A 7963-nucleotide genomic window follows, 5' to 3' on the forward strand; every position below is an offset into this window, starting at 1 on the left:
GCTAATCTTAGAGGGTTGAGGTACTATTTTATTAAACAGTGCTGCAGATTCCCTTACAAATATACAAGTTATTTTCCCCATACACTTACAGGGCTATGAACATCCCTGCACGACATTCTCCCCCAATTGACTCCAAGCTCCTCAAGAGGAGAGACCACGCTGCATTCATTCATCTTAGTCTCCCCAGCACCAAGCTTAATGCTTAGTGCCTACTAGATGCACAGTAAATATTTGCGGAGTTAAAGAAAAGTCAAATATGGTACTGAGATCTAATTTTGACGAAAACAAAAGACTGGTCATGTTTTCACTCTCCTGGAAACTGAGTAGCCTGCATGCAATGAGACACAGATAGCTAGGGCTTACGTGCACTTGCTCTAATGTTGCACTTCTGTTTAATAAAACTGATGGCCAATTGGAGAAGACACCCTAGAGAGATTACTTAAGTAAAGTACTATTGATAAAAGGATATTTTTGTGAAAAGTCTCTGATAACTACCTCTAGGTGCTTGAAAGACTTGAAATATTTCCTTCATCATTAGGAATTACACCTCTTCCAAAGAGATCTAGAAGAGTCCTTTCCTTCCCTGCCACTAGTACATCTTTTCAAATTCTCTGGGCCATCCCTCTTACTGGAGCTTTGGCAATGGTACCCAGCCACACTCAGACTTTAACCAGTATTGCATGAGTACAGCCTGACAGTCCCCTGCTTCCAGCCTGGGCCATGAGCCCCACTAAGACAGGAGGCAGGCACGGGAAACTGCTCAGTACATGTATACACACAACCAGTATTGCAGGGGAACAGTACCCCCCCCTTTCATTCTCCAGGTAGCAGGTGGTTTTAAGACACATTTTATAAAGCTCTACAGATGGTCCCATGGAATCAAGCACCAATCACCTGTAGCAATGGCGAACTCAGTAATCCATGCTTACATTTGCTTTCCTTCTCTCCCTGTTTCATGTATCCATCCCTCAAATCCTGGGCTCCAGAACCACTTTCAAAATAAGTGGGGTAATACTGTACTGCACTTGGGAGTACTGTTCTGACTCATTAATCAAGTGATTCAGAAGACTGCCAGCTTTTAGTGGGGCACAGAGCAAAAGTGGGCTCTGCCTCAGATCTAGGCTGCAGTGCCAGCTGCCCTGATAGCCAGGTGATATAGCCCAGTAGAGCCAACGATGCTGATGTATCTTGTGGATAGGATGCTATGTGGAGTCGCTAGTAAACCCTAAGAGGAGAATACCAGACAGGCCACGCCTACTTGAGATAGAAGTCAGTATTAAAATTTTCACTATATGAACTTATCACTGTTTAAAGTCTTCTTCAACTATGCGTTCTACTCTATTTATAAACTGTTCATGGCAGCTATGGTAGACACTGTTAACTGACTTACCCAATGTTCATTCCCCAAACCCTTCTTCTTTACCTGCTTCTATTGTAGGGCTTACTTTCTCAACCTCCCTTGCATCTAGAGGTGGCCAGGTGTACAGTTCTGGGCAAATAGATATAGGTGGAAATATGTAGGTGATTCCTGGAAATGCTTTCGATTTCTTGATTAAAAGGACAAATATCGGGAACTGCCCTCTTCTCACTTTTTCCATGAAAGTAGATGGAATAATGAGTTAAAATATCCATCTGTCAACCATGAGGGAAAGACAAACATTTCAGAGACTCCAGCCCTGATATCATTGAGCTGCTGAATCAAAACCAGCAGCTGTCTGTCTTCAGTCATCTTACATGAGAAAAACACATCCTTGTGTATTTAAGCTACTGTTTATGAGATTTGTTATTAACAGCCCAAAGGATTTCTAACTGACACAGAATCCATTAGAGCTCCATGTGTATGTCTCTTTGTTGAGGAGAGGGGACAATATAGCCATTGGATCTTTGGAAGAAAGATGCCTATGAAAACAAAAATGTCTCTAATTGTGGTTTTCATAATGTACTGTGTTCTCATTGTTCACATACAACTTAAATGACTCCAGGTCACAGAGTATGGATGTTGGAAGGCTGCATGTTTTAGACAATAGGAGTTCTACGCAGGTATCAGGAGAATATAATCCTTTTGCCACTGAGTTACAGAAGGCCCTATTTACAGCTGAACAGGTATCTGATATAACAATTCATTGTTCTGACACATATTGCAATCATCATGTGCAGTTTCTAATGCATCGTGTTACATTAGCTCAGCCAATGGTCTAACACCATGTAACATAAATTTTGCCAAAAGGAATGACATTACATGACACTGACTTTTAAAAGACATACACTATTTTTTCAGATCACATACCTTTTATCCATGAGTGCCCAATTCAGAAATCAAGCTGGCAGACGAAAGTGGAGTGAATGTGTAGCCTCAAAGCAGCATATTTATCTTGAGTAGTTTTGCACATTCCTACCTGTAGTCAATGATTCCATTCCATTTTTATGTTGAAATGCATGAGCAACATTAATGGACCTTTTTCTGTCACCTGAAGTAAGACTTTTATTCAGGGTCAATCAAGAGAGACCTGAGAGGTGTTTTTGGATTACACACTATAAATAAGATCTTTTTATATGTTTATCATGAGCTATCTATGGTCCATGTGAAACTCAGCAAAATATTTGTGATTATTTTATTTTTATCCTATCTATGACTGTTCCTTTCAGTAAGATATCTTTCTTAGGTTTGAAATATTGTCAGTTGTAATTACATATTCTTTTTTGATATTAACAGGAAACACAACACAAAAGGGAATAAGGATTTTTGGATAACAGATTGCAGTTTCCAGATTACTAAAAGAGTACTCTAAATACTGGTTCACAAAGATCCATTCGCATAGGATTTTTTAATTTAAATTATTTACTTCTTTTTGAAATTATTTTACAACAGTTTCTTGCCCATGATAGTAAACTACTGTAGGCCTGGAGAATTCTTCTTGGGTTATAAACCCAAGAAAAATTCAGCTATCATCCGTGAAAGCTTACCAGTCTTTGTGAAATGGCTTTTCCACTAATATTTTAAGGTAATATAAAGATGTTACTTCTTATTTGAAAAGAGAAATTTCATTTCAAGTTCCACATTTCCACTTCCACAACTTCTAATTTTAACATTACTACCCTAATATTTAATTATTATATTATTATTTCATTATTACTACAATTATTTCTTTTCCCTTATTATCATATTCTTGCATATATATATATGCTATTTTCATTTAATCCTATAATTGAGATTTTTTAAGAATTCTTATAATAGTTACATGCTTCCAAATGATTTGGGAACTTTAGATCTGATAGAATTCAACCAATTCTCCTTGGATTTTTAGACACATAAAAAAATCACAGTAATGGAATTCAGTAAAGACCTTGGTTGAATTAATTACAACAGAAGTCTGTATGACACCAAGTAACAAGTAATTAATGGCTGATTTTTACCCCCACTTGTTACTCAAATGTTTGGCATTCAATCAAGCAGTGCCGCTCCCGAAATGATTAAAGGCGGGGATTTGGGCCTCGGCTAAGATGTATTCTTGTTGGATAACTTGAGCAATTTCCTAATTCTCTTGGAGAGTTAATTTCCTCAACTGTAAAGTGGAGATAAAATATCTGCCATGCAGGGTTCTGTTTGTTGTGAAAATTATACAAGACGATGTATGTAAAGGATCCAACACAAGGCCTGGCACATCATAAGTACTCAAAAAAATGGTAACTATTATTGTCTTTATGTATGTGGGCAAAGAATATTATCCAGAAATGATGCTTTTTAATAAAATTAAATTGTGGAGCAAGTTTATTTTTTCAATGAATTAGCAAAATAGCCCAATAGAAACCACTACTTATCCATATATAAGGGTTATAAGTTGAGATGTGAATATTATTGGATTGATTGTCCATCACAAACAGTAAAGAAAAGGAATCCTCACATGTTAGATTTATTATTGGCAATTTGCAATGTTAAAATATCCTTCAAATGAATACATTTAAAATATTCTGTATAAATTGTGTATATATACCCATCAGATTTAATGCTAGCTATGTAACTTTGGAACAGGTATTAATTTTTAATTTTTCTTCAGAAAGACTTATGGTATGATAAAATGCAATAGTGTAAATAAAGACACAATTCTTCACATGTATTAAGTGGTCAATAAATGATAATTACTATTATTTGCCAATAGGGCAGAATCTCATAAGTGAACTCTCATCACTCTGAAGGGCACATCTTACATTAAAAATATTTATAACAGGGGCCGGCCCGGTGGCTCAGGCAGTTAGAGCTCCATGCTCCTAACTCCGAAGGCTGCCAGTTCGATTCCCACATGGGCCAGTGGGCTCTCAACCACAAGGTTGCCAGTTCGATTCCTCGACTCCCACAAGGGATGGTGGGCAGCGCTCCCTGCAACTAGCAATGGCAACTGGACCTGGAGCTGAGCTGCGCCCTCCACAACTAAGACTGAAAGGACAACAACTTGAAGCTGAACGGCACCCTCCACAACTAAGATTGAAAGGACAACAACTTGACTTGGAAAAAAGGCCTGGAAGTACACACTGTTCCCCAGTAAAGTCCTGTTCCCCTTCCCCAATAAAAAAATATATTTATAACAATGTTTAAAACAGTGCCTTTTAATGTGTCTATATTTTACTTTTAGTACAGCAAAAAAAATTCAGGTAGTGAAATTTCTAAGAGTTAAAAGAAAACATAGATGAAAATCAATAAAATTGCAGAAAGGGTTTATTAGCATTCCCAATTCTTCATTTAAAAAATGAGAATTTGTCTTCATTAAATCATTGGAGAATAAACACTGGGAATGCAATCTTATTTAACTCATAATAAATAAAAATTAGTGCCTGCAACTAAAGACTGATATATCATTGAGGTTGTCTACACTATTGCACATAGTGGAATTTTGCTTTCTTTGCTTTATAAAAGTTAATTTCCATAAGTGAATATGAAAAATATCAATGTTTTACAAACACTCCTTTTTAAGTGGTTGACGAAGTCTGGCTGAATATTACACAAATCAAGCAACTATGTTTTAACTGTTCTAACGGGAATAAAAAATAGTAGGGGATAGCATTCAAGACATATTGTCTCTCTAGACCATAACATATCTCTCAGTTACAAAACGATAAAAGCAGACTGTCTGAATACTTTGCGAAATATTCAAAAGGAGAAAAGTAAGCTTCAGAGTAAAAAAAACAAACTACCAGTTGTCAGTGGCTGTTGCAAACTGTTTAAGCTGGACATTCAACTGTACCCTTTCAACTTTCATCTTCCCTATTTTTGCTTTTGCAACCAATTGGAAATGGATATAAGGCAAAAAAAACAAGAGTGAATAACAACACAAATGAATTTAATATAAAGCCAAGAGCTGAAAGAGAATGGAGAGCAGGAATGAGTTGAGAAACGGAAAGAAATAAGGGTGAAATTAGGTTTGGGGTTAAATAGGTCAAAAGGGTGTGATCAAGGTGGCAATCCCTGGGGCAGTTAGACATGGTGATGCCCTGAGTTCTTTCAACTTTTCTGCATTTGGGAAGTTAGATGGGGAGCACTCATACTTCGGTTTACTAGGATATTTTCTCAGTTGTGTATTAGAGATTAAATAACAGTGGCATAAATAAAATAAAGGGTAGGTTTGCTCTGCTCCCTCAGGTTTCAGAAGCCTAGACACCTGCAAAATTGTGCCTCCATGTTCTGGATGTTACCCTTTGTGTGGTCAGAGATGGCTCCCATTCCAGCCTCATATTGCACGTCCTTTTAAAGACACAAACTGGAAGATGCTTGAAACGCTTCTGCTCATATTCCATTGGCCAGAACTTAGTTATATGGCCACACCTCGTTACACGAGAAGAGGAAAAATGTAGTCTCCAGCTGGGCTGTCGTGTACCCAAAGTCAGGAGCTCTGTTACTAAAACAGAAGAGGGAAGAATGCATATTTGGGGACAATTAGAAGTTTCTGCCACAGGCCTGCTTTGGGATACAAAATATCACTGATTCCAATTGCTTCAGTGTGTGCTTGGGAAAGAGACATGTAGGTAGGGGGCAATTTGCATACCTTCTATCTGTAGGCTTTTGCCAATTACTACACTGCCTTGATTACTGTACCTTTGTAGTAAGTCTTGAAATCAGATAGGATGAGTCCTTTGTTGTTCTTTCTCAGAATTGTTTTGGTAATTCTAATTTACCAGTGTTTACACATAAAATTTAGAATCAATGTTATCTACTAAAATTCCTGCTGGGGATTTGATTGGGTTTACATAAAATCTATAGATCAATTTGAGGAGAATCGACTATTTAACAATATTGAGTTTTAAAATTTATGGACACAATTTATATCTCCATTTGTCTAGATTCTCTTTGATTCCTTTCTTCTGTATTTTGTAGTTTTTAGTATTCAGATCCTGCACATGTTTTGCAGGATTTATAGCAAACTGTTTCCATTTTTTATGTGTGCTACCATAAGTTTAAAAATATTTAACTTTGAATTGTTCATTGCCAATATATAAAAATTAAATTGATTTTTATATAGTGGTCTTGTATCCTATGATCTTGCTAAATAATTTATTAATTCTAGGAGCTTTTTTGGTAGATTGTATAAGATTTTCTACATAGACAACCAGGTCATCTGCAAATAGAGACAGTTTATTTCTTCCTTTCTATATCCTGACCTTGTTTTCTTTTTTTATCTTGGCATGTAGCCTTTTTTTTTTTTTTTTTTTAACCATTAAGTAAGATGTCATTGTTTTGCAGATGGTCTTTATCAGGTTAAGGAAATTCCTTCCTATCCCTAGTTTTCTGAGAGTTTTGATCATGAATGGACGTTGAATTTTGTTAAATTCTTTTTTTGCATCTATTGAGATGATTATGTGGACTTTCTACTTTAGTCTGTTAACGTGGTAAATTACACTGATTGATTTTCAACTTGTTGAATCAGCCGTGCACGCCTGCAATGAACATCACTTGGTCATAATTTCATCCTATTTATATATTCTTAGATTTTATTTTCTAATATGTTGCTGAGGGATATTGCTCTGTAGTTTTCTTTCTATCAGCTTTTGGTAATGGGAAAATTCTGGCTGTTCCCTTCTTTCTGTTTTCTGAAAAAAAATTAAGTAGAACGGAAAATTAAGTAGAAAACTTCCTACTTAAATGTTTGGTAAAATTCACCAGTGAAACTATCTGGGCCTGGAATATTTATTTTGTTGGAAGATTTTTAACTGCAAATTCAAATCCTTGATAGGTACAGAACTATTGAAATTACTTATTTCTCTTTGCATTTTGGTAGTTGGTGTCTTTCAAGGAATTTGTCCATTTTACCCAAGTTGTTGAATGGATAAACAACTTGGATAAAATGGACATAGTATTGTTCGTAGTAATTCCTTATTATCCTTTTAATGTCTATAGAGTCTGTAATGATGTCCATCCTTTTCTTCCTGATATTGGTAATTTGTATCCTTTCTCTCGCTCTTTTTTTTTGGAGGTAAAATATACATAATATAAAATTAACCATTAATCATTTTAAAGTGTACAATTCAGTAGCATTTAGTACATTCATAATGTTTTACAACCGTCACCTGTATCTAGTTCTAAGGCTGGTGTCTTCCAAGGTAATTTACGTTTGAAAAAACGGATAATTAAGAAGACTGTGAATGAGGCAAGACAAAGGTTAGAATGGAGGTTTTCACTGGACTGTAGCAAGGGATCAGGAGTGAAATGTTTTGGAAACTCAACGCCATTTGATTCAAGTAACTTTGGTGTGGTGCTTGGGAAAGAGGAGTATGTGGATGGTGCGGGCAGGTTCCATGTCTTATAATCATTGTCCTCAAAAAGGCGTAAGAATATCTGGCTGCTTTTACATTATCATTAATGTGGAAATACTTCCTAGAGGAAGAAAGTGTAGGGGACAATTTCTCTGAAATCAGTGGTGCTCGGCTTAGCTCAGAACTACAAAGACAGACAATTAGTATTTCCATAAATGCTGCC

Source organism: Rhinolophus sinicus, chromosome 3, assembly GCF_057876585.1.
Source record: "Rhinolophus sinicus isolate RSI-liver-muscle chromosome 3, RSI-T2T, whole genome shotgun sequence".
Classification (NCBI taxonomy): domain Eukaryota; kingdom Metazoa; phylum Chordata; class Mammalia; order Chiroptera; family Rhinolophidae; genus Rhinolophus; species Rhinolophus sinicus.